The sequence below is a fragment of the Hemiscyllium ocellatum genome, chromosome 9, assembly GCF_020745735.1.
Source record: "Hemiscyllium ocellatum isolate sHemOce1 chromosome 9, sHemOce1.pat.X.cur, whole genome shotgun sequence".
Taxonomy (NCBI): domain Eukaryota; kingdom Metazoa; phylum Chordata; class Chondrichthyes; order Orectolobiformes; family Hemiscylliidae; genus Hemiscyllium; species Hemiscyllium ocellatum.
Window position 1 is genome coordinate 18,602,848 of NC_083409.1, and position 8,712 is coordinate 18,611,559.

Here is an 8,712-nt window from a genome sequence, read left to right on the forward strand (position 1 = left end):
AGGGATAAGAGGACACTGCAATAGCAATAAGGCTTGAAAACATATTAACTATACGATTGGTGGTTTGTGCTCCAGAACGAGTCATATCTCTTGACAATCTGTTTAAATGCAGCAACAACACTGACAACTACTAACAATGTGTAAATTTACCCAGGTAAATCCTGCCCTCAAAATGGAGGAATGTCCAAACTATTCAAATGTTGCTCCAACTGTCTCTGCTTAATCCTCAGCAAAATGGTTGATCATCATTAACAATGCAATGAAGAAATACATTCCCCAATAAAACGCTGACTGATGCCCAGTTTGGCTTCTGTCAGGACCATTCAGCTCCAATCCTCATTACATCCAATAATTGGGCTGACATTAAGGGAGCTTTTGGCGAAGTATGGTATCAAGGAGTGTTAGAAAAATTGAAGCCAATGGAATTAGGAAATAGTTGTGTCTGTTGCAGGTTCAAACACCTCAGTCCCAGGGCATTGTCCAAGATCCAATAATCTTCAGAATCATTTTCTCCATAAGGTCAGAAATGAGGATGCTTCATGACTCACACTGTTGAATCCCATTCATAATTCCTCAGCTGTATTCCGAGTCACTATCAGTAAAACCTGAACAACATTCAAGAAGTCCTGGGCTGATAGGTTGGAAATAACATTGGTGACAAACAGCGCCAGACAATGACCAAAACATAGGATCCAGTCATCTCCCCTCATCATTCACGACATTACCATCATTGAATCCCACTAACAGTATCCTGGAGGATGTCACCATTTACCAGAAATGGAACTGGATTAGCCAAATAAACAAGGTTTACAGGATAACATCAGAGGCTGGGAACTCTCTGCGAAGTAATTTACCTCCTGACTCGGCAAAGTCTGATGCAAAAAGTACAGGTCAGAATGCTTCAGAAGGGATTAACTCTGCTTTCTCTCCACAGATGCTGCCAGACCTGCTAGAGTTTAAGAAATTTCTGTTTTGTTTACACATCAGGATGTCTGGATGAATGCAGCTTGGGGAAGAAGGCACTGAGTACAGTAAATCCCTCTGCCACACTGACAACTCAATGCTCTTCCAATTACATAGCCCTTCTTTGAGGTTTTCCCCTGTTTGGTTGAAAACTGAAAAAAAATAGTTTTTCTATTAATACTTTCCTCTCACTGAGAAAGCTTCAGTCCAACCCACATCCTACAATCTGCTCTGAAAACTCTGCTCACATTTTGATAATGTGCAACCCAGTTGCTGAAAACTTCCACAACAAAAGTAAAACACACAATATTCTTAAAAAACAAATTCATTATTTTCCATGTTGACAGATCCATTAAAATTCCAGATACAAATTCAGATCATTGCCAAAACGTCCAGTCCTTCCTTGGACCAAAATATATTGTCTACTACATTTTGTTGAAACAAATGTGATTGCTTTTGAGATGTATTGCCTGCAGAAAAACAGGATTTTTAAAAATTTCAAAATATACATTATTCATAGAAATAAATCTTTGTTACCTGTACAATTTGTCATGTCGTTCATAGATATATACATTGCACGTCTTAACATTACAAAGAACAGATTGAATTAATCGAATTTACAGTTATCCTATTTACAGTTCCCTTTATTAACCATCCAGCCTCTTATTATTTAGATGTGGTTTCAGCGGAACCCACCTAGTGAGTGGGTGCCCTGTTATACGATAACAAATGAACCTTCTTTTATCCCCAGTTTATGGGGTTACCATTGTCCATTTGACTGTCCTGTCTCTGGGATAGCTGTCTGCATCCCCATGGTGAGCAGGAACTGCTGGATCTTCACTGGGCTGAGGTAGCTATCCAGCTCCTCACTGGGGTCATTTACCCGCTCTGGTGTCATTGAGCCAAGGCAAGGGTCCTCACCATCCAGTTCTGTGTCTGACAATGGGATTGTCAGAGGATCACAGCTTTCAGTTACCTGGAGTTGTGGGGCAGTGGGTACCCCCTGGTTCTCACTAGGTGGAGGGTGGACTTCGGGGTTCCGTTGTTTCCTGGTTGGGAGGAAATGCCCTCCTCTTTATCTACGGCGCTTTGTCTCTTCTTCTGGTGGTGATGACCTTCTTTGCGCTTGTCTTCCCCATCCGAAGAGCTGGCCATCTCTCCCTCGTGCAGTTGCCTTTTCCCCCTTTGCTGAGAGGCTTTGGGGGCCTGGCAGGATTTTCTCTTCCTGTTTTTAACAGGTATCCGCTCCTCTGCCTTCTCGATTACCTCCTCCTCCATTGCTTCCATCTGCCCAGCTCGAGCTAGGATCAGCTGCTGTGTCTCTCCACTGGCTGCTGCCTCCTCCACTCCAAGCCTGTTCTTCTTTCTGGGTGCCACCAGTCTCCGTTTCCCTGCTGTCTGGGTGGACCTTGCTGGTCTTTGGGGATCCACAGCTCACATTGCCACTTCCAGCCATCTGTGCGTAAGTGGGCCCCCTCCCGTCTTGGGCAGGTCTTGTACATGTGGCCTGCCTCTCCGCACAGGTTGCAGCTCTTTGCTTCCTGACAGTCCTTAGTCAGGTGAGCGTCCTGTTTGCAATTCCTGCAGATGGTCACCTTACAATCCGCCACCATGTACCCCGCCTTCCCACAGGATCGGCACACTTTCGGCTGCCCTGCATATGTCAGGTAGCCTCTGCTCCCTCCAATTGTGAAGCTCGAGGGTGGGTGGAGAATTTCCCCATTACCATCGACCCTCAGAGTTACCCTGACCTGCCGCTTACTAGTCCAGATCCCAAAGGGGTCAATCACATCGGTGGCTTCTCCCTCATCTTGGATCTACCTTCCCAGGAAGGTCAGGACATCAGCCGCTGGAACATAGGGGTTGTACATATGGATTGTAACAACCCGACTCCTCTGTGCAGGAAGCACACACAATGGGATCGCCGACAAGATGGAGAATAGTGGCTCCCCCTCCTTCTCCTTGAAGACCTTCAGGAGCTGCTCACACTGCTTCACACTTCTGAAGGTCACGTCAAAGTAGCCTGCACCAGGAAAATCCTGCAGGCAGTACACATCTTTTTTTTATTTCAAAAATATACTTTATTTGTAAAATATTCATAAAATAATTTGATGAACTGTACATTTGGTAATGCCATACATATGTCAACATTTACATACACTGCTGAATTATCGTTATTGTATACAGGTCTGTGCATTTCTTGCTCATATGCCCATATATTGAGCTGAGGCGTCAGCAGAGCCCAAACGACTGCATGGGCCCCCTGTTCTTCTTTAGACAGGCAGATGTTAAACGGTGGTCTTTCCCCACCGCGCCTTGGCGGCAGCTGCCCCAAGCTTCAGCGCGTCCCTCAACACATAGTCCTGGACCTTGGAATGTGCCAGTCTGCAATACTCAGTCGGGGTCAATTCCTTCAGCTGGAAGATCAACAGGTTTCGGACCACCCAGAGAGCATCCTTCACCGAGTTGATGATCCTCCAGGCGCAGTTGATGTTCGTCTCGGTGTGCGTCCTGGGGAACAGGCCGTAGAGCACGGAGTCCCTCGTCACGGCGCTGCTCAGGACGAACCTCGACAAATACCACTGCATTCCTCTCTGGACTTCCTCTGCATAGGCACATTCCAGAAGGAGGTGTGTGACAGTCTCGTCCCCCCCACAGCCGCTTCGAGGGCAGCGTGCGATGTGGCAGAGAGTCCGGGCGTGCATAAATGATCTCACAGGTAGAGCCCTTCTCACCATCAGCCAAGCCATGTCTTGGTGCTTGTTGGAAAGTTCTGGCGATGAGGCATTCTGCCAAATGGCTTTGACAGTCTGCTCAGGGAACCACTCAACAGGATCTGCCCTCTCCTTTTCCCGAAGGATCTCAAGGACGCTACGTGTTGACCACTTCCTGATGGACTTGTGGTCAAAGGTGTTTTTCTTCAAAACTTTCTCCACGAAGGACAGGTGGTATGGAACGGTCCAACTACTCGGAGCATTCCGCGGCAGCGAGGCCAGGCCCATCCTTCGCAACACCGGGGACAGGTAGAACCTCAGTATGTAGTGACACTTGGTGTTTGCGTACTGGGGATCCACGCACAGCTTGATACAGCCACACACAAAGGTGGCCATCAGGGTGAGGGTGGCATTGGGAGTGTTTTTTCCCCCATTGCACCGGTCTTTGTACATAGTGTCTCTTCGGACCCGGTCCATCTTTGATCTCCACATGAAGTGGAAGATGGCCCAGGTGACTGTGGCAGCACAGGTTCTGGGGATAGGCCAGACCTGTGCCACATATAACAATACTGAGAGTACCTCACACCTGATGATCAGGTTTATTCCCGCGATGGAGAGCGACCATTGCTCCCATCTGCCTAGTTTCTGTCTCATCTTCCTGATCCACTCATCCCAGGTCTTGGCGCACGCCCCAGCCCCCCCGAACAAATACCCAGCACCTTCAGGCGGTCAGTCCTGATGGTCAGTCCAGTTCTGATTGGTCAGTCCAATTCCCGAAGAGCATGGCCTCGCTCTTGCCTCGGTTTACCTTGGCCCCCGAGGCCCGTTCGAACTGGTCACAGATGCACAGGAGTCTGTGCACGGACAGCGGATCCGAGCAGAAAACGGCGCCGTCATCCATGTACAGGGAGGCCTTAACCTGTAGGCCCCCGCTGCCAGGAATAGTCACCCCTCTCAGGCTCGCATCCTTCCTGATGGATTTGGCAAATGGTTCTATGCAACACACAAACAAGGCAGGAGAGAGAGGGCAGCCCTGCCTGACTCCAGATCTAACTGGGAAGCTATTTGATTCCCACCCATTGATTGAGACTGCACTGACAATGTTGGTGTAGAGCAGTCTGATCCAATTTCCGATTCCCTCCCAAAGCCCATTTTGGAGAGGACATCCGTCATATATGTACGCGATATCCGGTCAAAAGCTTTCTCCTGGTCCAGGCTGATGAGGCAGGTGTCCACCCCCCTGTCCTGCACGTAGGCGATCATATCCCTGAGGAGTGCAAGACTCTCAAAGATCTTCCTGCCCAGTACAGCACAGGTTTGGTCAGTGTGGATCACCGCTCCCAGAACAGACCTGACCTGGTTGGTGATGACCTTTGACAAGATTTTGTAGTCTGTGTTTAACAGTGAGATCGGTCTCCAATCTCTAATTTCGTCCCTCTCCCCCTTCTGCTTGTAGATGAGGGTGATGATGCCTTTCCTCATGGATTCACTCATGGTACCTGCCCGAAGCATACCGACATACACCTCCAGCAGGTGCCGGCCAATCAAGTCCCAAAGAGCGGAATAGATCTCGACCGGTAAGCCGTCGCTTCCGGGAGTTTTATTCTTTTCGAAGGACTCGAGGGCCCTGGTCAGCTCATCCAGAGATAGCGGCTGGTCCAGCCTCTCTCGTGTTCCGTCATCTAGGACCTCTGTGATAGAGGACAGGAACGACTGGGAGGCCGCGCTGTCGGTCGGCTTCGCGTCATACAGACTGGCATAGAAGGATTTGCTGATCCTCATGACGTCAGCCTGTGATGACGTTACCGAACCATCTTCTTCCTTCAGGCTGCTGAGCACGGAGCTGTCTTTGTGCACCTTCTGGAAGAAGAAACGTGAGCACGTCTCATCCTGCTCCACCGAGCGGACCCTGGACCGGAAGATTATCTTGGAAGCCTCCGAGGCAAAGAGCGAGGCTTGCTGGCCCTTCACCTCCTTGAGGTCCTCCGTGACATCGACCCCCAACGTCTGCAGCAGGAGCAGGTTCTGCATACTTTTCTGGAGTTGGGACAGTTTTCCCCACCTCTGTCTCGCCTCCTGAACACCTTTGAGGATGAAGAACCTCTTGATGTTCCCTTTTACTGTTTCCCACCAGTCTGCTGGAGACTCAAAGAGGGGCTTCGCGGTTCTCCAACCTGCGTAGTCCCTCTTCAGCTCCTCAATGTTTCCCAGGGTCAACAGCTTTGTGTTCAGCTTCCACGTTCCCTTGCCCGCCCGCTGCTCGTCCTGTAGGTGACAGTCAGCCAGCAGGGGGCAGTGGTCAGAGAAGAACACCGGCTTGACGTCGGTGATTCTGACCGAGAACGTTCGGGACACAAACAGGTAATCTATCCTTGAGCGGATAGACCCGTCTGCCCATGACCAGGTGTATCTACGCTGCGCTCCATCTGCAGGGGTGCTGAAGACGTCGTGCAGCTTTTCATCTTTTACCGTGTCCATCAGGGCTCTGGACGTGGCGTCCAGTTTACTGACCCCCCCCGCCGGATCGTCCATCTGCATCAATGTTACAGTTGAAGTCTCCGGACAGAATGACCGGCCTGGACGTAATCCGTAACAGTGGAAGCTGCTGCAGGACGGCCAACCGTTCACTCTTACCTGCTGGGGCATACATGTTGATTAGTCTTATGGGACCGTTTCTGTATTTAACATCCGTGACGAGGAGACGCCCGCCCACAACCTCCTTAACCTCGGAGATGGTGAAGTTGCCTCCCCACAACAGGATTCCTAGGCCTGAGGAGCGGTTATCGTTGCCCCCCGACCAAACTAATGGCCCATGGGCCCACATGCTCGACCACCTCCTGTAACTGCTGAGGTGCGGTATCCCACACTCCTGCAGAAACAGGACATTGGCTTTGACGCTGACCAGGAAGGCCATCGTTGAAACACATCGCATAGCCGATCTGATGCTACGCACATTGATGCTAGCAATTTTAAACCCCATTTTAACAGTTTACAGGTTTACCAGTGTCCATTTGCTGCTGGTCTTGCCCCTCTGGGGTAGCTGCGTGCATCCCCGTGGTGGCGGCAAACTGTTGGACCTTCCCAGGGCTGAGGTGGCTGTCCAGCTCCGCGCTGGGGCCATTACCGCACTCTGTTGTCTTCGTGTCGGGCCCATGGTCCGCACTGACCAGTTCTCCGTCTGACAGCGGGGCTGTCATAGGACCGCTCCTCCCAGTTACCTGGAGCTGTGGGCCGGTGGGCACCTCCTGGTTCTCACCGGGTAGGGGGAGGCTTTTACCCATCCCCTCGAAGGGATCGTCCTTTCCTTCTTGGGCGGTGCTGCCCTCCTTTCTCCCCATGGTGCTCTGTCTCTTCCTCTGATGACGACCCTTCTTGCACCCGTCCTCACCATCGGAAGAGCTGCCTGCGTCTTCGACTTGTAGGTGTCGCTTCCCCCTTCGCTGGGTGGCTTTGGGGCCCCCGAGAGGTTTTCTCTTCCTGTTTTTGACTGTGATCCAGTCCTCTGCCTCCTTTGATTCCTCCTCTTCCATCACGTCAGGCTCACTGAAGTCATCTTGGTCAGGATGGCTGAGTGGTCTAAGGCGCCTGATTTAAGGAGTGTTAGTCCTTGCTCTGCATCTGGGCTTGTGAATTCTGGTCCCTTTCTAGGGGCGTGGGTTCAAATCCCACTCCTGACATGTCTCCCTTTGTGGGCGGCACGGTGGCACAGTGGTTAGCACTGCTGCCTCACAGCGCCGGAGACCCGGGTTCAATTCCCGACTCAGGCGACTGACTGTGTGGAGTTTGCACGTTCTCCCCGTGTCAGCGTGGGTTTCCTCCGGGTGCTCCGGTTTCCTCCCACAGTCCAAAGATGTGCGGGTTAGGTGAATTGACCATGCTAAATTGCCCGTAGTGTTAGGTAAGGGGTAAATGTAGGGGTATGGGTGGGTTGCGCTTCGGCGGGTCGGTGTGGACTTGTTGGGCCGAAGGGCCTGTTTCCACACTGTAAGTCTAATCTAATTTCCTCCATCTGCCTTGAAGGAGCTTGGATCGGCTGCTGCACCTCCCCGCTGTCTGCCGTCTACTCTGCTAACGCCTGCCCTTCCTTCTGGGTGCCTCCAGGCACCGTTTCCATGCTATTTTCTGGTGCCTTGCTGGTCTTTGTCGGTCCACGGCTCGTATTAGTGTTGCCACCTCCGGCCATCTGTGCGTAGTTGGTGGCTCCTCGTCTTGGGCAGGCCTTATACATGTGGCCCGCCTCCCCGCACAGGTTACAATTCTTAGCCTCCTTACAATCCTTGGTCGGGTGGCCTTCCTGTTTGCAGTTTTGGCATACGGTCACCTTACAGTCGGCCGCCATGTGGCCTGACCTCCCGCAGGTTCGGCACACCTTCGGCTGCCCTGCATACGTCAGGTAACCTCTGTTTCCTCCGATGGCAAAGCTGGAGGGTGAGTGGAGGATGTTCCCGCTGGCATCGACTCTCAGGGTTACCTTGACCTGTCTTTTGCTGGCCCAGATCCCAAAAGGATCAACCACATCAATGCTTTCTCCTTCATTGAGGGGCAATGCAGAATGGACAGGGATAGGGGATCTAGGTTACAAGGAAATACCAGAACAGGATCTCGAGGGGGGAGGGAGGGTATTCTGATAACAAAACTTCATTATGAAATTGACACAGTAAATGTAAATTTACTGTCAATACTGACAAACAGAAAGGCAAAATGACACATTCACCAAGTACAGGAAGGAGATCAGGAAAATATTTTGATGCAGAGATTGGAACTTAGTGAGTGCTGGTAAACTGGGTCCTCCATTCAAAATGGGACAGAATTACTTCTTGGAATTTGAACTGGTCTGAAGCAAAAGAGCAAATTAGGATCAAATAGTCATTTGAGAATATTGAACTGGCCTGAAAAATGCCCGGTGTTTGGCAGCTTTTCATTTTGCTTTCATCAGGATAATTGTAAAAGTACCAATCAAAGGAGAAAAACATGACATTGATATTGCATATGAGGAAAGTGCTGACGGGCTGAGGTGTTGTCACTATGAACACGC

The 8,712-nt window shown here is 50.6% G+C and overlaps 1 non-coding gene across 1 annotated transcript; it reads left to right on the forward strand.

The window, feature by feature from the left end:
- The first annotated feature begins 7,234 nt into the window (after positions 1-7,234).
- On the forward strand, positions 7,235-7,354 carry trnal-uaa (transfer RNA leucine (anticodon UAA)). Its single transcript has 2 exons — positions 7,235-7,272; positions 7,309-7,354. It is a non-coding gene; the product is annotated as a tRNA-Leu (tRNA).
- The last annotated feature ends 1,358 nt before the right edge of the window (positions 7,355-8,712 follow it).